Source organism: Protopterus annectens, chromosome 10.part0 (genome assembly GCF_019279795.1).
Source record: "Protopterus annectens isolate FY-2018-M chromosome 10.part0, PAN1.0, whole genome shotgun sequence".
Taxonomy (NCBI): domain Eukaryota; kingdom Metazoa; phylum Chordata; order Ceratodontiformes; family Protopteridae; genus Protopterus; species Protopterus annectens.
The window spans coordinates 1253717333-1253740848 of NC_056744.1; positions in this window are offsets into that span (position 1 = coordinate 1253717333).

The window sequence follows — 23516 nt, forward strand, 5'->3', positions numbered from 1 at the left end:
CAGCCACATATGGTACGGAAGCTTAATATTACACTATATGGACTGTCTGATCAACACCATCCTCATATGTGCCACTCACACACTAACTCTACATATACTGGGTCACGACACAGTGTGGTCCAATTCCTGTCTGTGGTATGGGACACGTGTGTGTTTGGCCCTACAAATATGTGAGCCGATAGGGTAGCATACACTAGATTAGCATGCAACATCAGATAGAACAGGACCAAGAACAATGACATCTACCACAGTCTACACAGGCCAAGGTACATATTCACAATACACATACTTTCGACAATCACCATAAGTACACGGACCCCACTACTCTACACACAACCACAGAATGCCCAGGTTATGCCCTCAGAAATAACCCCTACTATACATAACATGTCTATCAGTCTGATATCTGACTGGCTTATCAGGTATGATGTCATTAAATAATGGTGTACAGAACATATGCACCTCTTACTGCATGACATATGTACAAAGGTTGACAGAGTTGTGGCTGGAGCCACAAACATTGGGCCAATATTGGCATATTGCTGTGATACCCTCATACATTTACTGTTGCAACAGGGTTTGTTGTGACATATGTCCTATGAGGAGTATGAAGTCAGTAACTGTCAAGGCTGTCACCATGTACTGACTGCAATCCTCAGACTATGCTTCTGTAGTTCTAAGATAGGTGATCTGTGAGTAACACAAGAAACATAAGACTCCAAACACTGCCCATCCTGCAGATAACCCTACAGGTGGGAGTATCCTCAAACACATAACACTGTCATGACAGGTATTAAATCATGTAGACTAGCCATATCCACATAAACCCTATTAAACCAACTCCAAAGGCAGAAGAGCAACACTTACATTCTGTAGTCATGTCTGGAACATCCCCTTCCTGTTTGTTGGCCTGTCTCCACAGTGTATGTTGTTAGAGGCATATCCCAGTACTGTTAGATATTATGAATATAAGGGTGAAATTAATTATGTTGTAAATATGCTGAAAGAAAAAGTTTGCTTGAATATATGTATAGAGTTTACACTGTGCATTCATACTATATGTATAACAGACAGGCTTCTCTTCACAGCATCAGGAAATGCCTAAGAAAGCAATACTGGAAAACAAGCATTACATGATTTTCTCATGTTTGTAACAGACATCCTTTTTTATAAATTCAGCAATACGTGATGTTTTTCTAGTAGGAACAGCTTAAACAGATGTTTCCTTTCAGAATGGCATTCTCACATCAGCAAAAGTGCTTACATCACAAAAGGACAATAGAAAAGTCTAAAAACAGACATTATGTGACTTCCCATAGAAGGCCAGAAAAATATACTGAGGAAATAACAACCTCTTGTGTGCATGACTAGCTTTCTATACATTCAGTTTTGGTAGTAATACTTTAATATAATTGTATTAACTATGTAAAATTGCATTTTGATTTGTTGTATCAAACTAAAGGTTTGTTTCTTGTGTTTTCTATATAAAATGTTTTGAGTATGTTTAAAAACAGAGGGAATTGTTAGATTTTATGAATATAAATCTGAAATTAATTATGTTGTAAATATGCTGAAAGAAAAGGCTTGCTTAAATGCAGAAACAAAGTTTAAGTAAAATGTGATCAGCAGTCATACTAAATGACCATGGCTTGGAAAAGGAATCTGCTGAATGGACATTATTCCCTTACAGACTCAAGGCAGGATGTTATGCAAGAACAAAAATGCAAAATCTGCTTTTAAAGAACAATGACATGTTTTTCTGCATGGAAAAACAGGATATGACATAAGAACAGATACAAAGATCCAAATAAAATACAGGATGTTCACACTGTCAGAAAAGCTGATCTCTGACAATGTATTTTCTCAAAAATATGTTTTTCTTCATAAAAAACAGGATATGCTTATCAGCATTGACATAAGAACATGTGTTTTATACAAAGATCCAAATAGAATACAGGACAATGTGTTTCCTCAAAATATGTTTTTCTACATGGACATCAGGACACTGTTACAGGATATTCACACTGTCAGAAAAGCTGGTCTCTTACAAGACATTGTTAAACAAGGAAGTTTAGTATTGTTTCTACAGGATAAGCAATTCTCCAAAATATGTTTAAAAGAGTATATAAAAGCTGTATAAATCCAGTTGTTTAGGGATATGGTAGGAACACATTTGGTGTTCTGAGGTAAATGTTGTATCTCTCACATCATCTGTACTATATGAGAAGTAAAGTTGGAACAGTACTTTTAAGCTGCAACGTGGTTTCGTTTGATTTATTATAAAAAGTTATTTGTTACTGCTCTTTAAAGTTGATGCTGCAAAGTATATTCTCTCATCAGTGTATATTCTGCAAGTTTCTGTATGCAACAGACTGTGAATGCAAATATAATCAGACTTTGAATTTTAGCAGAATCTAGCCAGCAAGACTGAGTGTCTTAAGAACACTGCAGATCCATCACACCAAGCAAGAAGCAAGTAAGAACCATATATAATAATTTTTTCAAGTACCATCTGTGATTCTGTTTGCCAAAGACCGACATGAGGTCCTGCTCACAGTGAATGAAAAGGCCCAATGCCCACATGATGTTCCTAGGTATAGGAGTGTGTTTCCATGCAATTGGCTATGGAAATGTTACCACAGCTGTTCTATATGCAATCAGCTAGTGGGGGACTGCAAGTCGTGCAGAGGTCATCAGCTGACCTTGAGCATCACTTACAAAACAAGCAGGTGTATTTCTCCACATCCACCAGAGAGGGAGTGAGAGAGACAGACAAAGTAAGACAGGGAGGGGGTGGGAGAGTAAAACCTAAGCATGGTTGTGTCACATACTTACCAGCATGGGGTTTCAAACCTCTGCCTGACTATGGATTGTTATCACATGTCTATGCAGTTATTGCATGCAACACAGAGCTTACATGTTGGGGAGCTGTCCAAAGGTATATCTGATGGGGAGTGACATCTGCAACACTGATAGTGGAGGGATAGGGTAGGTGTAGTACACATGCCTGTCCACATGAACAGGTGTCAATGTCGACACAGCCACACACTCTCAGGGGCTCACACACATTATCACAGTTAGCAGGGTCAGGATTAGACTTCTGAACTGGCTAGTTTGCCACAATACAGTAATACGCAGGTATCACATGCACCACAATGGTTATTATGATGATATATGGGCAAAGGGTATGTGAAGGTGTCTGACATCAGAAGGCATGCTTCAGTAGGCCAATGAGAGGTGTAGTGAGTGTGAATGGCATCTAAATTATTATACTCCACACACACACAGCCACACGTTGCCAGTACTGACATGCATGGGTGCATTGCTTCACAGGTGTGTAGTGGTTGACTATGCCAGAAGGCTGTACAAGGCTAGGTAAAGGGTATACCTTGACATCAGGCCACATGAAAATGGTCTGCAGTGTGGCTCAGGGGTATAGTGTCTAGATTGGCCCACACAGGTGGGTATTGTATTCACCATCCAGTCATCTGGGTTACTATTGTGGGTGGACAGTGCTGTGCAATGCTTGCCATGTATGTGTTCTATAGTCCATGACATGGATGGTGTCTGAGATGTGTACAAATCCCAGATGTGTGTTCTGTGACATGTGAAGTATACTTGGGGTGTCTGGGGCATGTTGTGTACACAGATTGTTATCAGATGTGCCATTCCTGGCCTCGTAGTGGGAACTGGCAAAGGACACCAGGTTGACCCTGCGCCTACATTGACAGCATGATACAGGTATTCCCTGGTGTCAGTAATATCTGTCCATACAGGGCATGTGTATAAGGCATGGTATGTCCTTTGTGGGTTACATTTGCTGGCACTACAGTTGTTGCAGGCGTCCAGTGGGGAACATAGTGAAGGAGCACTGTATGCAATTATGTGCCTATTGTACTGATGGGACAGGATGCCATGCCTTCTGTAGTCCACTGCAATCACACCATGGTTACTATCTGAGGGCAATATGCAGGGAACTACCAACATAGTGGTTGTTGCCTGGCCGAGTGTGTTTGTGTATGAGACATGGGTTGAGAGTGTTCTCTGGGTAAAACTAAGGTTGGCTAAATTGTTCTCCAGGCCTTGATGTCACATGTAGGGGTATGGATTTTCAACCCCAGCCTCTCTGCTGTTTGACATCTGTTATCCTTGTAAGGGGGTCATTGTGACATATAATAGGCCCACCATATAAGAAATTTGAAAAACCTGCTCCACAATGAGTCCAGTTGTTACACACTCACAGCCACCTAGACACAAGATACGAATGACAAAAACACCCCCACACACACACACACACACACACACACACACACACACACACACAGTCTCACAGTTTCCATGTCTGGGATTGGAACTCCTACCTAACTAGTACATCACACTACAGCATTACAAAGTTATAGCATGTGCCACAGAGATTACTGGGTTACTTCTTCCCCAAAGGTGTATTTCAAAGTGAATGACATCAGCAGGCTTGCCAAAGAAGGGCAATGGAGGTTGAAGTGACTGTGAATGGCCTCAAAAGCATTGCTCCCTACACAAACATCCACACTTGCCATGTCTAGGAATAGAACTCCTACTTAATTAGTATATCACACTACAGCATTACGCAGTTACAGGACATGCCATGGAGATTGCTGGGCCACTCTTTCCCCAAATGTGTATTTTAAAGTGAATGACATCAGCAACCTTGCCAAGGTTGGGCAATAAAAGTGTAGTTCATAGGTTCATACGTTGATACTAGGCTATTGGCCCTAGGGCCTATACATGCCTAGACATGACAATTCTCTGGCTATGACTTCCCACAATATTTACTTCCCTGCACCCCTGTCTAGCAGGGCAGCTGACATGATCCCTGGGGTAAATGTCCTATCTTCCATACAATTGTCTAGGTTCCTTTCAAAGAGGGTCAAAGAGACACTCTGCTTGACATGTATGGGCAGTCTATTCCAGAGTCTGGGGAGTCTATGGGTCAGGAGCACATCCCTCCTGCATGCATTGTTTATTGTGATGACAGGATTTGAATTGCTGGAGCATGTGGCTGTGAGGGTTTGGAATTCTCTAAGTGTAGCATGTCCAACAGCTGTGGGTTTGACATGGCATGGTATGTTAAGCAGAGATAGCCTCTGAGAACACAATACATGACAGAGTATAGCTGGATGATTTTCAGACGGCCAGCATAGGGCATCTGGTTTAGGCCTGTGGTCATTTCATGAGGTATGTCTGCAGCCTCTCTACTGGTTTCAGATGTTTTGTGAGGTACATACGTAATGAGCCATTGTAGTCTGTACTGGGTCTACTGAGAGATGCCTACAGTGTGTGACAATGGCTTCCTTTTCCTGTATGTAAAGCCCTTAGTGGGAGGTGTGCCACATAGGTGGGTTTCCTGACTGTTGTGGTGATGTGGTTATCAAAGGTAAGACCACTGTCCACCTGTGTCCCTAAGTCTGTTATCACACTTTAGATGTTTAGTGTACTGCCAATATGTGGTACTTCACAGGTACATGTCCCTTCCCAATGGGGATAACTATATATTTCTTGGCATTGATCTTGAGGCCATGGCTCAGGCACCAAGCATGTCTTTCTGTAAGGCCCTTCTGTAGAATAGCCACATCATGTGGGGATTCAATATTGGCTCCCAGTGTGCAGTCATCTGCAACCTTTGTTTGCCGGTGTCCCTTACTGTTGGACTGTACTTCAGAGCAGTAGATGCCAAACAAGGGCGGTGCTAGGACTGTACCCTAAGGTACTCCAACTGTCCCTTGTCTGGGGCTCAGGTTGGTGTCACCTACATTTACAGTGTGGGTTGTGTCAGTACAGCAGTTGGCAGCCCATTGAGTAAGATTGTGATTAATGGCCAACTTGATACATTTATCTATGATTCCAGACTCGGCGATGGTGTCGAAGGGCTTGGCAAGGTCCAGATAGGCTGTGTGAACCATCTTACCCTCGTCCATGGCTCTGGAGATGGATTCATGATTGTCATTCAGGTTGATGTGACATGATCGGCCCTTCACAAACTCAACCTGGTTAGGGTCCAGAGTTTGCAGGTTGCCAATGCCTTTGTTTTACTTTCCATGATAATACATTCCATGGCCTTGCAGATCATGCACGACATACTGCTGGGGCTGTAGTTGCTAGGATCCAAGGTGGACCACCCCCTTGTGGACTAGGATAACTGTAGTTGTGCACCACACAGTGGCACGAAGCCTGAGGTGTGGCTATGATTAGACATGGCACATAGGTAAGGTGCCAGTTCAGTTTGTAGCTCATGTAGTACATAGCCCAGGATGTTGACTGTTCCCATGGCTGCTGTTGTCATAGCTCTGTAGAGTGTGTCTTTTACCTATGTGGCCATTATTACTGGAATATGGCAATCTATCCATGCTGAGATGAGCCCTTTGGGGGTTGGGAGGGGGGTGCAGTTGGCACTGAATCGATCTGCCAGGATAGTGGCAATATCCCTGGGAGCAATAGATTTAATACCATCCTGTTGTAGCTTACAGCAGTTCTGAGCATTGCCATTTAGATTCCTCACATAGCTATGGAATGGCTTGCACTTGTCTTTGGCTATATAATGTTCATAACTAGCTTTGGTGGATGTTATGAGGGATCTCTGCCTCTTACTGTAGCTGGTAAGGGAGTATTGTGCATCCTGGAAATTCCCCCATTTCTGCAACAGTTTCCTCCTTTTGGTGTACAGTATGTTTATGGCAGGGGGGACACCACATTGGCTTCCTTTTCTTGGTGGGGAGTGTCTTGGTTCCATATTGTAAGGCACGATTCATGCACGATTGGATGTGCTCATACAGTGCCTTCATGTATGATTCAGCAGTTGTCCTTTCATTTCCCATCTGCATGGGTGTCATGATGTTAGTCACATCTGATATGTGTAGCATGACATTGGCTTTGAAGATGTGTGTTACAGAGGTTTCCTTACTGGGGTGTGGGGGAGGGATGTTGATGTTAAGGGTGATTAGCTCATGGGTATACCTGATGACCGATGGGGTGACCATAGGTGTGGAGCATTGATTTCCCATGCTGGTAATGACCAGGTCTGGGATATTTGAACCCCTGGTGGAACTATAGGTTACTTGATATAGGGCATTGGGAATTATGTTATGACTTCCAAGAACCATTGGGCACACGTGTTGGTACTCAAGTAGTTTTCTCAGGTAATGGCAGGGTAGTGAAAGTCACCCAGTATTAAGGGGTTTGCTTGTATCATAATATTTCACAGTATGTTTCAAAAGCTGTAGTGGGTATCATGGGGAATAGTGGTGGATCTGTAGCAAGCTATACAATTTGGAATGCAGTCTAACCTACTATCAGTTGCACCGGGGGCATTTCAGGCACATTCTGTTGGGCAAGTAGCCAGGTGGTGTGAATATCCTTGGTGAATATGGGCACTCCTCCACCTTTATTGTTTTGGTCCTGGTCTGGTGGCCAACAGGTGTGATGAGAGCTGTACCGCGTATTGCAGGGGTGCTCTCTGGAGGCCTGGATCAGGTCTCTGTTACTGCGCAGTTATCAATGTTCTCCATTTGTAGGTGCGCGTAGTGACTGTGAATGGTCAAAAACAATTGATCCCTACACACACACACACACACACACACACACACACACATCTTCACAGTTGCCATGTCTGGGAATAGAACTTCTACCTAACTAGTATATCACACTACAGCATTATGCAGTTATAGGACGCACCACAGAGATTACTGGGCTTACTCCTTCACCAAAGATGTATTTCTAAGTGAATGACATCAGCAGGCATGCCAAAGGAGGGCAATGGAGGTTGTAGTGACTGTGAATGGCCTCAAAAGCACTGCACCCTACACAGACAAACAAATACACACACAAACATCCACACTTGCTATGTCTGGAAATAGAATTCCTACCTAACTAGTTTATCACACTACAGTATTACGCAGTTATAGGATGTGCCACGGTGATTACTGGGCTACTCCTTCCCCAAATGTGTATTTCAAAGTGAATGACATCAGCAGGCTTGCCACATAAGGGCAATGGAGGCTGTAGTGAATGTGAATGGCCTCAAAAGCATTGCTCCCTACACAGACAAACACATACTCACAAACCTCCACACTTGTCTTGTCTGGGAATAGAACTCCTACCTAACTAGTATATCACACTACAGCATTACACAGTTATGGGATGTGCCACAGAGATTACTGAGCTACTCCTTCCCCAAAGGTGTATTTCAAAGTGAATGACATCAGCAGGTATGTCAAAGTAGGGCATTTGAAATTGTAGTGAGTGTGACCCGCCTAAAAAGCATTGATCCCTAACCACACACACACACACACACACACACACACACACACACACACACACACACACAGATACACACACACACACAGACACACACACACAGACACACACAGAGACACACACACACAGACACACATACACACACACACACGCGCACACACACACACACACACGCCACATCGGGAATTAGAACTCATACCTAACTAGTACATCACACTACAGCATTACGTTGTTATAGGTCCCACCACGGAGATTATTAGGCTATGACTTCCCCAAAGGTATATTTCAAGGTGAAGACATCAGTAGGCTTCCATAGTAGGGCAATAGGGGGTGCAGTGTGTGGGCATGGACCATAACCCATTCATCTAGAGGCAGGCACACAACACTCAGGCACACACTGTTTTTTATTCCACAGGTATGTGTATACAACTGCTAGATGACTACTGACTTCTTCAGTCATGTTACACATTTAGCACAAGCACCACAGACACTAGAGTGTTGAGGGATACCAGAGGTAAATGTCTACGGTGATTGACATTTGCACATCATGTGGTTTTAGCCAACTGGAGGATCTTTGTCACTGTCACTCTCTCCTACACATCTATGTATGTATATCTTTGGTCTATTATAGTGTGTTGTCCTTGGATATATGTGTATATTCTTATCCAATGTGTGTGCAAAGCATGACTGGTGTGTACTGGGGAGTGTATGCACTAACATCTGCGACTGTCAGATATGTATGGTCCACTATTGTTGCCAGACATGGGCTTCATTTCTGTAAGTGTGGGAGCATGCCCAGTATGACCTTCTGTATTAAATGTGTGAATCCATTCCAGGTAGATTGTACTCCAGTGCAGACTTTTGTGTTCTACACCTATATCTGTAGATCGGTTGACAATATGAGGTCAAAATGGGCAAGGGATAGTGTGTTACTGTAGGTAATTGTGTCTGTGCTGCTTCTGCTACATGGTCCTGGTGTTAGCAGGGATATTCAGACATATGTACTGTTATACACTGTGTCATCAAGTACTGTCAGGTATACATATTTGTTTGCAGTGATGTCATAGAGAACACAGGGTGAATGTAGCTGTGTCCAGTACTGTGGTCAGCAGCCTACATATTCTTGCACAATCATGCCATTCTGGAGGGGAAGCTGCAGACACTTGCTGCTAAGTCTGTGTAAATGGTTCAGCACCTTGGTACAGTGGTGTCAGAGGATCCCATGCTTGTGCATCCATCAACGTGACAGTATGGCCATATCCTGCTGTGGCCATACTTCACAGCTGTACAGATTCACACAGGTTACCCTTAGGCAGGGGTCATAATTCTGGACATTACCCCTTCACATTGTGGTTTACGAGCAGGTTTGTAGCCACCCATTCTTGTGTTTGCAGCCAGGGATAGTATGTGCAAACTGCTGAGTTTCAGACTTCACACACTCCATGCCACCCATGCACCCCACCCCCCCCATTATTCTATCCTCTTCCATACATTATGCAAACATTATCTGATATGTTCCCTATAGTTATCACCCCATCGCAGCAGTAATTTGGTGTTGGTCCACAGTTCATGCAGTAGGACATGTTACTGTGATTTGTCCACATGGCTTTGCATTTGGGTTGTGTGGACTGTGTTACGTTGTTATTTGGGAGTCCATGACATAACATACATTGGCAGTATGGGTGAGACACAGGCCTTTGGCAGAGGACTGCAGGCCATTTGGTAGTGGTACAGGCCAGCTGTAGCAGGCTGTTGCATTCTGTCACTCCTGCAGTCCCAGACTGCAATACACTATATTCCCCTGGGGTGACAGGGTAGGTGTGCAAGGTGTTCATGCCAATACTTTCTGTCAGTATTGATCCAGTGGATGCTGGCAGTGTGCTGCTTACAGCTAGGGACACATCTGTGTGGGACACCTGCTCTGCATGCTGCATTCTTTCGCTTTTGCCATACACAGGTGGGGGTCATATTGTACTCATTCCCAACAGCAGGGATAAGACCGTTGAGGTACCTGTGGGTGGTGGTGGGGTGAGCTGTGTGCACATGTGCTATGGACACTACTTGCATCTGACTCACAGATATGCATGGGGCAATCCGCTTATGCTGGCTTGTGCAGGAATATCAGCTGTTTCTCAGTACTTAATTCCTATGATCTTTGTGGTCTGCCAGTGTTTGGCTAGATGACATCGGTATTCCCTACAACAAGTCCAATCCTGTATGTAGAATTCCAAGGGTGTGTCCATTTGACAGTTACATATTATACACTGTCTGTCTGGGGTACTTCTCCCTGTGTAGTGCTTGTATATCTGGGCCAACATTCATGCCATGGCCATCTTTCAGATGGTGACACATATTACTTCCAAACATTTACTATGCCTTATTGCTGGAATATGTTTTGCTGGGAAGCATTGTGTTTGGCACTGCAGTTGTGAGAACCTGGCCCTCTCATCGGCAGTACTGGGTAATGGCCACCAGAACAAACCTCACCATGCATACATGCTGACCATTCTCACACAATATACAACACACACCAACCTGCCTATTGTACACATGCTACAATCTATCCTGCTACCTTGGCCAGCTCAGGTAATCTGCGCTCCATTGTTATACCTACACATGCATGCTACTACATTTCTGCATAAGATTGGGGGGGCACACCTGACTGCTACTACATTTCTACATAGGATTGGGGGGGCACACCAGACTGTTACTACATTTCTACATAGCATTGGGGGGCACAGCTGACTGTTACTACATTTCTGCATATGATTGGGGGGGCACACCTGACTGTTACTACATTTCTACATAGGATTGGGGGACACACACCTGACACTTGTACACATTTGCTATGACTGTACTGGTATTTCAGGTACTCCGTTTCATTCAGTATTCTAACCTATCATGCTGACTACAGGCATATCAGTGTACTACAGGGCTTAGGTCTGATTGACCTACATTTCATTTTCTGACTTCTTACCCTTCAGAACTAACATAACCCAGCCACTGGGGATGCACTAGCCAGTGCATTTCTTTGTGCCGGTCCCAAGCCCGGATAAATGGAGAGGGTTGCATCGGGAAAGGCATCCGGCATACAATTTTGCCAAATCATACATGCAGACAACAGTACAGATATACATACCGGATCGGTCGAGGCCCGGGTTAACAATGACCGCTGGAAATTGATGGTGTAATGATGAATGTTGTTAGTGCATATGCTCCACAAGTTGGGTGTGCGATGGATGAGAAAGAAAAAGTTGGATGAAGTGGTGATGACTGTACCCAAGGGTGAGAGACTGGTGACTGGAGCAGATTTCAATGGGCATGCTGGTGATGGGAACAGAGGGGATGAGGAAGTGATGGGTAGGTATGGTGTTAAGCAAAGGAATGCATAAGGTCAGATGGTAGTAGATTTTGCAAAAAGGATGGACATGGCTGTGATGAATACATATTTTAACAAGAGGGAGGAGCATAGGGTGACATACAAGAGTGGAGGAAGATGCACATAGGTGGATTATATCTTATGTAGAAGGGCCAGTCTGAAAGAGATCGGAGACTGTAAAGTGGTGGCAGGGGAAAGTGTAGTTAGGCAGCATAGGATGGTGGTTTGTAGGATGACATTGGTGATCAAGAAGGGGAGGATGAGTGTGAGGGCAGCACCAATGATCAAATGGTGGAAATTGAAAAAGGGTAACTGTGAGGTGATGTTCAGGGAAGAGTTAAGACAGGCACTGGGTGGCAGTGAAGAGTTACTGAATAGCTGGGTAACTACAGCAGAACTAGTAAGAGAGATGGCTAGAAAGGTGCTTGGTGTGACATCTGGAAAGAGGAAGGAGGACAAGGAGACCTGGTGGTGGAATGAAGAAGTACAGGAGAGCGTACAGAGAAAGAGGTTAGCGAAAAAGAAGTGGGATTGTCAGAGAGATGAAGAAAGTAGACGAGTATAAGGAGATGAGGTACATGGCAAAGAGAGAGGTGGTGAAGGCTAAGTATAAGGCGTATGAAGAGTTGTATAAAAGGTTGGACACTAAGGGGGGAGAAAAGGACCTGTAACGATTGGCTAGATAGAGGGACTGAGCTAGTACAGATGTGCAGCAGGTAAGGGTGATAAAGGATAATAAGGGAAATGTACTCTCAAGCAAGGAGAGTGTGTTGAGCAGATGGAAAGAGTACTTTGAGGGGCTGATGAATGAAGAGAATGAGAGAGAGAGAAGGTTGGATGATGTGCAGATAGTGAATCATGAAGTGCAGTGGATTAGGAAGGAGGAAGTAAGGATAGCTATAAAGAGGATGAAGAATGGAAAGGCTGTTGGTCCAGATGACATACCTGTGGAAGCATGGAGGTGTTCAGGTGAAATGGCAGTGGAGTTTTTAACTAGATTGTTTAATGAAATCTTGGAAAGTGAGAGGATGCCTGAGGAATGGAGAAAGTGTTTTGGTACCAATTTTTAAGAATAAGGGTGATATGCAGAGCTGTAGTAACTACAGAGGAATTAAATTGATCAGTCACAGCATGAAGTTATGGGAAAGAGTAGTGGAAGCTAGGTTAAGAAGGGAGGTGATGATTAGTGATCAGAGTATGGTTTCATGCCAGGAAAGAGCACTACAGATGCGATGTTTGCTCTGAGAGTGTTGATGGAGAAGTACAGAGAAGGTCAGAAGGAGTTGCATTATGTCTTTGTGGATTTAGAGAAAGCATATGACAGGGTGCCTAGACAGGAGTTGTGGTATTGTATGAGGAAGTCGGGAGTGTCAGAGAAGTATGCAAGAGTGGTACAGGATATGTACAAGGGTAGTGTGACAGTGGTGAGGTCTGCGGTGGGAGTGATGGATGCGTTTAAGGTGGAGATGAGATTACATCAAGGATCAGCTCTGAGCCCTTTCTTAATTGCAATGGTGATGGACAGGTTGACAGATGAGATCAGACAGGAGTCCCCATGGACTATGATGTTTGCAGATGACAATGTGATCTGTAGTGAGAGTAGGGAACAGGTGGAGGAGACCCTGGAGAGGTGGAGATATGCTCTAGAGAGAAGAGGAATGAAGGTCAGCAGGACTAAGACAGAATATATGTGTGTGAATGAGAGGCAGAATAGTGGAATGGTGAGGATGCAGGGAGTAGAGGTGTCGAAGGTGGATGAGTTTAAATACTTGGGATCAACAGTTCAGAGTAATGGTGAGTGTGGAAGAGAGGTGGAGAAGAGAGTACAGGCAGGATGGAAGTGGGTGGAGAAGAGTGTCGGGAGTGATTTGTGACAGACGCATACCAGAAAGAGTGAAAGGGAAGGTCTACGAAAGGACAGTGAGACCAGATATGTTATATGGGTTGGAGACGGAGGCATTGACAAAAAGGCAGGAGTCAGAGCTTGATGTGGCAGAGTTGAAGATGTTAAGATTTGCATTGGGTGTGACAAGGATGAACAGGATTAGGAATAAGTATATTAGAGGGTCAGCCCAGGTTGGAAGGTTTGGAGACAAAGCCAGAGAGGCAAGATTACGTTGGTTTGGACATGTGCTGAGGAGGGATGCAGAGTATATTGGGAAAAAGATGCTAAGGATGAAGCTGCCAGGTAACAGGAAAAGAGGAAGGCCTAAGATGAGGTTTATGGATGTGGTGAGAGAGGACATGCAGGTGGTTGGTGTGCCAGAGCAAGATGCAGAGGACAGGAAGAAATGGAAACAGTTGATCTGCTGTGGTGACCCCTAATCGGAGCAGCAGAAAAAAGACCCTTCAGAACAAACATCCCACTGCCTGACCTGTTGTAGTCTGTCTGTGTAGGTCTGGGGGGAGATGTTCTCTTTAGCCATCAATCAGAGGCCTTAGCACAGCCTTTGTTTGTCTTTGTCTACACCTGTCCTGCTGGCTGAGACTATTATTGGGTATGTGAGCCACCCTGACTGGCATGTGTGTGTCCTATGGACACACATGTGGCCCAGCACATTTCCTGCAGTGAGGTTTGTCACCTTGTCTAGTACTGGCTACTATGGTGACACCAGTATTTGTTACAGATCTCATGCTGCCACTATAGGTGTCTACTATCTGCTGGCATCCCATTCAGCCACCTGATTCCCTTGCATGCTCACATCCATACCATAGATACAAGTAACAACACATACTACTCCATTTGGCAATTGGTAGGAAGAGTGACTTACCTTGTGGCTGTGCCAATAGTGAAGATGGTGCTGGAGGGCTGACTATGTCGGATGCACATAGTACACTCCCTATACATGGTTAAGCACAGGTAGTGTCATGTTTGGCATCCTTTTTATTGTATGTGCGAGTCAGAGAGAGGTGTCATTCCCTGGGTCTCTACCATGTCAGAGTATGTGCTATGCATTACCTCTTTGCCAAGGCCTGGGCATACTGGGCACACCTCTTTCTGCCTACTGGGGCAGGCTAAGGTTGTTTCTCCTCCAAGTCACTCTGTGCCTGTGCAGACCTTGGCAATGGTGGGGGGCTGTGTGGACCTGCCCCATGCTGTTCCTGCTGCAGCTGTTTCCGCAGGATCATATGGTGTAGCATGGCACATATGATGACAATTTGGGTACATGTAGCTGGTGAGTACTGCAAGGCTCCACCAGATGTGTCCAGGCACTGGAACCGTGACTTGAGCATCCCAAACACATGCTCTATTATGATTCTGGTCTGTGCGTGTGCCTCATTATGGAGTTCTTGTTCGGGTGTGTGTACATTTCTGATGGGTGTCATCAGCCATGGCTCCCTCACTACGTGACCGTAAGGGATGTCCCCATTGGAAATATTTGGTACAGCTGCATCAGATGTCAGATGTGGGAGTCATGATAGCTTCCAGGGCAGCCAGTACACATTCATTATAATGCCCTGGGCATTGCACACGACCTGGCAGTTGATGGAGGGGAAGCCCTTGTGGTTTATGTAGACCCTACCCTGCTCATCGGGTGGTGCTTTGATGCATATGTGCGTGCAGTCTATAGCACCCACTACCTCAGGGTATTCTGCTATTCGGTGGAAGAGACGCATATTGCTGGCCAATGCCTCATGGATGTTGGGGAAATATACGTGCTCACAGGTATCCCCAGTTGGCCTTTGGAAGGTACCTGTGGCTAGTATGCTTAGGCCTACACATACCTTAGTAGCCACTGGGATGTGTTCCCCTCTGTTAGTTCTGTGTGTGAGGTGTGGCCGGCACAGCTCAACAATTTGCTGTAGAACGTCCCTGTCCACCCTATAGCACTCCATTATCTCCAGCTCATGTAGCCTCAAAGGTTACCCTGGGTCTGTACACTCCTCTCCTTCTCCTCACTATGGGTTGGTCGACAGCATTCTCATCCTCACCACTATCAGCCTCTTCCACATGTTGAGGTATGATAGCTGCTGCAGCCCCTATCATTTTGCTTTTGTTTGGTAAAATATCCCTGCTTGTGTACTCTGGTGGTGTAGAGTATGTGGGGAAAAACAGAGAATAAGGTGTTTTCATAGTTTATAGTGGTTTGCTGGGCTGGGCTGGTCTGCTGCCTGTGTAATTGGTGGATTCTGATGCATTTCACCTGCCAGCTTTGCTAGTTCTCCTTGATTACCTTCCTACTGCTGTTTTCCCTTCCCATTGCCTTCATGTTTAAGCCAAGGGTTACACTGTGCAAACACAGTGCTCAGATATACACAGAACTGTTATTTCCTGGTTTATTTTATTTTTTTTCTAAAAATCCCGGTGCACGGCGCGCACACCTGCTTAGACAATGTAAAGAGTGCTAGGCAGGACACACCCCCTTGCTTAGCTCTGCTAAGCTAAAGGGCAACCCCAAGCCACAGGGCTCCAATAAGCTTACAGTATACCTGACACCTCCCCCTATGTTGTTGGCTAACTCTTAGGCTTTCATCATGGTATTCCTGCACTTACACGGTTGGGTGCTGGCTAGCAATGAGGTGAAATCTGTGATTCAGTATCATTCCCCTCATTTGTATAGGATCGCCTTCTAATGCATAGTTACTAGTCCCACACTGAGCCTTCCCCCTTAGCAACCATTATTCACTGGCCATGTTGTCTTCTGCCTGCCATTGAGTATAATAGCAAAATAGTGATTTTGGATACAATGCTTATTTCAGTTTTTTTTTTAATATTTTCGGCCTGATCCCATTTGCACGCTGCCCTACGCTTAAACAGCCGAAATTGGCTAAAAAAAAATAAAAGTTGGCAACTATTTTCCATGCCATTGGCCATATATTTGGCCATTGCCATGCTTTACACATACTATACACCCTTTATTTGGAGCTGTCATGGCTCCATTTTGTAGTTTGCAGAAATGTACTCTGTTATTAACCGAGTACATTTCTGCACACTACACTAGTCCTAAAGGCCGGCTGATGGCTTCCTGGATCGCAAATTCACCTCATTTGCATGGTTTTCACCTACAGATGGAGTAATTTGCATACAGGAACTATGACCATGCAGGAATAGTGCAGGAGCACTCATGCACATCCCTGGAGCTTATTCCTGGATCACACGGTGGCCATATTGCCTCCAGCATCTCCTGCACTATTCCTGCACACCATGCAGAGCTTGCTGAATCCAGGGGTCAATTTTTTTTATATTTTTAATGTAAAATAATTTCTCCATCTAATTTTTCAAACTTGCTGTAGCAAACGTAATTGTTATTGGAGGAAGTATTTTACATGCAAAATATAAGATGTTCTTCGTGTTTCACTGTTGCAGTCATTACATTTGGGTTATCCTGCTGGCAGGATGCCCTCAGTCGGCCTGAATTCCAAAGTCTTGGGTCCTGCGTCGGTTGCTGTCACCTCTTCCCTGACGTCAAGTCGTCAGGGGTATATAAAATGCAGCCGATGCCATTTTATTCAGTTTTTCTTGACGCGCAGTGCCCGAAGCAAAAGCAGTTCGCAAGTGCCGGTCGGCCGAATCCTGAGATTTTCGTGTTCGAGTTTCAGATCCGAAGTCTCCATTAAAAGCTAAGTACCCCATTGGGGAAACTTTTTTCTTGCTCCAGACCGATGTCAGAAAAAGTTAATAATTGTATTTCTTGTGGGAAGCAAATACCTCATAAGGACTTTCATTCTTACTGTATTCCTTGCCTAGGCCCTGACCACGACGGTGCTAGTTGTCAGTTTTGTGCTAGATTTAACCAATGCACTATTAAGCGTCGGTACGATTTTGCATTAAACTATTTTGGGCGAAGATTTAATTATACAATGTCGTCGGATAGCAATCCGACTACCGGAGTTCACAAAAAACGAAAAGAAAAAGGCAACCTGAAGCTTCGTCGTCGGTTCGCCATCCTCAGTGAGGCACTTTCGCAGCCTCTGATGCCCGCTACTTTAGAGTCACAGGCTGCTACCGACTCTCAAGTGGAGTCGGCCAGGCCGTTGGAAACTCAAGGTACTGGAGCCTCGGAGATTATTCCCTCAGATGGGTCCGGAGTCGCTGAGCAGGCATTGGCTTCTGAGGGTGTATTCAGACCTAAACAATTATATATTAAACCAACTTCAAAGACAAAGGCTAAAACACCTTTAAAGGCAAAGAAATAAGTTCACCAGCCAAAAGGACAGACCTCCATGCCCAAAAAACAGATGCTCAAAATGGCCGAAGACTTAATTACCTTGATCAGGGGTTCCCATCCCCCTCATGATAAGAGGCCTAGGCAAGAGACAGACTATGAATCTTCAGATCAGGTTTCCATTTCTTCTGATCAGGAATATTCTCTTCCCCCCCTATGAGGATTCTGATGCTGAAGAATCAATTCCTTCAGCTTCTCCTCCTGAGGACTACTCTTTTGGGGAAACCTTGCATACCATGAGGGAGCACTTCCACTGGGAAAGCCAAGATTTTTCAGAATCTAAGAAAAGGCTCAGAGACTTCCTTTTACTACCTCAACACAGACCTCTATCTATTCCACCTGTGTTAGACATTGTAGATGATGTGCTCTTGGAGTCTAGTCTGACCCCCGACTCTTTACCTCCAGCTCCTGTTAAGCTGGACAGATACTACAGGGTCCCTGACTCTCATAAATTCCTTTTCAAAAACCCTACTGCAGACCCAGAAACTATTTCTCAGGGTCCCAAAGGGGTCAAGGCTTCTACTGCAAAAAACCCTACCCCCTCTGACAGGGATTCTAGGGCACTGGATAGATGGGGAAAAAGATTTACACATCTGCTACTTTGTCTATAAGGGCCTTAAATTGCCAGTTTCTTATGCTCAAATATCAGAAATATATCATGACACTGCTTAAACAGAAAATGATGGCAAATTCTGAATGTGCAGAAAACAAAGAAATGCAGGATTTATTGCATGCAGCTGAAGAAGTTGGAAAGCATACTTTGCAATATGGGTTTGATTTTCTGGAGGCCTTCTGCAGGGCCGCTGTTACGGGTTCTGTCATTAGGAGGCATGCTTGGTTAAAGGAACAAAATCTGCCTGACCATGTTAAAGCAAAATTATTAGATGCTCCTTTACAACATGATACCTTGTTTGGTGTTAAGGCAGAAGAGGTGTTAAAGAAAATGGAGGACAAAGCTAAATCTATGCAAACGGTCAAGGATTTCTTACAGGTACAGCCACCTAGATTTAGCAGACACTGGCCTACAAAGAATTGGTCCTTTCCAGTCTCAGACAGACCTCAAAGGGGCAGATCCAGATGCCCTAGAGGCAGATCACAGCCACAAGGCTCCTACAGGTCTAAGCAGTGGAGTGCTTCTACCTCCAAAGGTGGAGAAGACAAATCACAACCATACAGGAAACAGTCTCAATGACTTCCCCCTGCCTGCACCAAGCACTTATCTTCTGGCAGCACCCTTAGGGGGAAAACTAGCACTTTTTTCTCAAAATTGGCACATTATAACCCAGGACAAATGGGTTCTAGACATAGTGTCACAAGGCTACAAGTTTCATTTCCATACCCTGCCAAGGGCAAACGGTTGGCCAGACCTGCTAAAAAATCAATGGGCAAAGGCTCAAAAACAAGTCGCAGCTCTCATGGACATGAGGGCTATTCAACAAGTGCCACAGCAAGAGCAGGGACAAGGATTTTACTCAAGACTGTTCTTGGTACCCAGAAAGGACAAAGCATGGAGACTAGTACTGGACCTATCTATTCTAAACACTTTCCTGGATATACCAAAATTCAATATGTTGACCTTACAGCAGCTTCTACCCATGCTGGGCAGCAATGCTTGGCTCGTGACTTTAGACCTAAAAGAGGCATACCTGCATGTCCCAATCAGACAATCATGCAGAAGATACCTCAGATTCAAGGCTGGCTTAAAGCATTACCAATTCTCTGCACTGCCCTTTGGCTTATCTACTGCACCCAGGGTCTTCACAAAGTGCCTGACACCAGTAATTGCTTACTGCAGACAAAGAGGAATACAAATATATCCTTACTTGGATGACTGCCTCATACAAGCAGAGAACAAGGACATTCTACTGCAGCATCTGACGTTTGTGATAAGACTATTAACATGCCTAGGGTACACAGTCAACAAAAAGAAATCAAAACTAGTACCCTCTCAAGAGATAATATTCCTGGGTGCAAGCTTAAATATAACTGCCCAGATGGCTTATCTCACTCCAGAAAAACAAAGGCAACTGACTACCTATTTCAAGGAAATGGCAACAAAGGTCCAGTTATCTGCAAGAAAAATTCTGCAGGCTTTGGGCTTCATGGCATCCTGCATCTTACTAATTCCATATGCAAGACTGCATATGAGGAAAATTCAATGGTACCTAAAAAGTGTCTGGACGCAACATTGCCACAGTCTGGAAACAATTATTACTCTAATTCCCTGCCTGCAACAGGAATTTTGATGGTGGGCAAAGGCTTGTCACCAAAATAAGGGACAGCTATTCTCACTACCCCCAGCCAGGCAGAGCCTAACGACGGATGCATCAGATTATGCCTGGGGGGCACACATGGCAGGAAGAGGCATTCAGGGCACCTTGTCTACAAACCAAAAGCATCTACATATCAATCAAAAAGAGATGCTAGCTGTTCAAAATGCCCTGACAGCCTTCAAAGACCTACTTCATCCAGGACAACTACTGATAAAGACAGACAACACCACGGTCTTGTGGTACATAAACAAGCAGGGGGGGACTCATTCTTATGCCCTTTGCAGACTAGCCATGGCTTTATGGGGCACAACATTGACTTAGCAAGTTCATCTGCAGGCACAATTCCTGCCAGGAAAGGAAAATACTCTGGCAGACGAACTAAGCAGAAACCTCATGGATCCCCATGAGTGGCACCTGGATCCACAAGTCTTCAGCACGATAACAATGAAATGGGGATGCCCGGACATAGATCTATTTGCCTCCCCTCAAAACAATCAACTAAAAAGATTCTGCACAAGGACTTATCACAGACAAGCTTGGAAAGTGGACGCCTTATCTTTCAACTGGACAAACCTATCAGTATATGCCTTTCCTCCACTGCCTCTTCTCCCCAAGGTCAGACCGGAGAAACCAAAAATGATTCTGATTGCCCCAGACTGGCCACACCAGTACTGGTATCTGATCTTAAGGAACTTGTCCCAATGCCCAGCCTGGACCTTACCTCAAATACCTCATCTACTGTCCCAGCAAAACAATCAGATTCTGCACTCCCAACTCTGGACCCTGAACCTGGCAGCATGGCGGATAATTTAGCCATACAAACCACACCTGTCAGTAAAGCTGTGATGGATGTCATTTTAGAAGCCAGAAGGCCTAGTGCTAGAAAATCCTATGCTGGGAAATGGAAGAGATTTTGCGCTTGGAACCAAGCTCAATGAACTGATACAACTGTCCCAAATATTCCTCAGATTTTGCAATACTTAACTGAGATGCTGGACAAAGGCCTATCTTTTTCATCAATTAAAATCCATGCCTCTGCCATTTCGGCTCATTACAATACAGAGCCACCACTCTTTTCTCATCCTTTATTAAGGCAGTACCTCAGAGGAGCCAAAACTTAAGGCCTCCAAGGAGAACGCCAATACCGGCATGGGACCTCAATTATGTCTTGGAAAAACTCACATTACCTCCTTTTGAGCCAGCTGCTACTGCAGACATAAAGTTCTTATCTTGGAAAACAGCTCTGCTCCTAGCAATAACTTCTGCAAGACAGAGCTACAGGCTCTCATGGCTGTGGAACCCTTTATCATTTTCTATCCAGACAGGGTCTCTCTGAGAACACACCCTACATTTATGCCTAAGGTGGTATCCACTGTAGCCCTTAACCAAACAATTCATTTGCCAATTTTTTATCCAAATCCACAGAACAAGGGGGAGAAAATTCTGCATTCTTTGGACGTACACAGACAACTTAGATTCTACATGGACAAAACTAATGTTTTCAGAAAGACAGAGCAATTACTAGTGGCATATGCCACAGCATCACAAGGAAAGGCTATCTCCAAGTAGACTATTTCAAAGTGGATAGGTCACTGCATTCATTTCTGCTACTCACAGCATGGCAAACCAGTGCCTAAGGGCATTAGGCCACATTCAACCAGAGCTGCAGCCACTTCTGCAGCCTTTCTCAGGGGAGTACCAACCAAAGACATTTTGGAGGCTGCTTCAATGCATACCTTTACAAAACATTACAATCTGCCTCTTTACTCTAAATCCAGGGCAGGCTTTGCCACTGCAGTTCTGCAGGGCCTCATAGCTGCTCCTAATGCTGTTTAGCTCCAGCCCCCCAACCATAGCTTTAGGACTCAACCCAAATGTAATGACTGCAACAGTGAAACACAAAGAACATAGTACAGTTGTGTACACTTACCATAAACGCAGATGTTCGAGTGTATTCACTGTTGCAGTCCAGGTTACCCACCCGCCATCCCCTTTATTTTTGCTGGAACTTATCTTTACTTCTCTAATCTATACAACCTAGGTGGTGTATTTGCTTATAGATGAAGGTAAACCTTATTTTGGTGCATGTATGTTTTATTTACATAATTTTAGCCTACCCTTTTGGGGGCACCTGACATCTGGGGCAAGAAAAACTGAATAAAATGGCATCGGCTGCATCTTTTATACCCCTGACGACCTGACGTCAGGGAAGAGGCGACAGCAACCGACGCAGGACCCAAGACTTTGGAATTCAGGCCGACTGAGGGCAACCTGCCAGCAGGATAACTCAAATGTAATGACTGCAACAGTGAATACACTCGAACATCTACATTTATGGTAAGTGTACACAACTGTACTTTATGTAAGTATTTGATGTCTATACACACACACACACACACACACACACACACACACACACACACACACACACACACAGCTGTTATACTTTCTAGAGTGAATTATTTCCAACTGTCTCATTGTGACTAAATGAATAAATGAATGAATGAAAAGAAAAAAAAAAATTATGGAATGCAAGATATTGGAACTCACACCCCCCCTCCTCCCCACTCTGCCATTGTCCCCGAATTTGCTGCATGGTTGTTATCTGTCCGTCATGGACTGAATGATTTGCTGATAAATCACTGAGGATTAAAGTCAATCAATAATGCCAGATAGAGTTTCATACTACTTACTGTTACAAGTACATGTGTAGTCAGCACTGTATATGTCTCCTTCTCGCTTATGCTCTCTCTCCTCTCTTTCTCAGTCTTTCACATGCAGAGGCACATATGTGCACACACACACACACACACACACACACACACACACACACACACACACACACACACACACACACACACACACACACACATTCAGAAACACAGGCAGAGAGGTTCACACCCATCATACCTCTCAACCTGCAGTCATTGAAACAAAAAATAAAAGCCCTTGAAAAGTAGGAACATCCGGCTAAAAATCATAAAATTTGAATACCAAATAGTGTATGCCTTCAGTGGAAATGCTGGATACTACTCAGAAACACATTAAAAAAAAACAGAGACACAAAAATGCTGGAAAATATAATACAAGTATCAGGCAAGAGACAGTATAAAATCTGTAGACTTTAATAAACTATATTTTGAAATTCTACCATACAAGATAATTTATTTTCACCTCAGAAAAAGGGAGGTGTAAAATGCTTCATGAAATTACTATTGCCTCTGGTATGTTGGTCATGTAGTCTGGCTTTCTATGTACTAGACAGCTTCAAATAAATCATATGTGATGGGGGGGGGGGGTCAGAAAATTAGGCAAAGGGGTAAATCAAGCCTGAAAATAGGGACATACCTCTAAAACTAGGGATATACTGTGAACATGTAAATCTGGCCTGAAAACAGGAATAGTCCT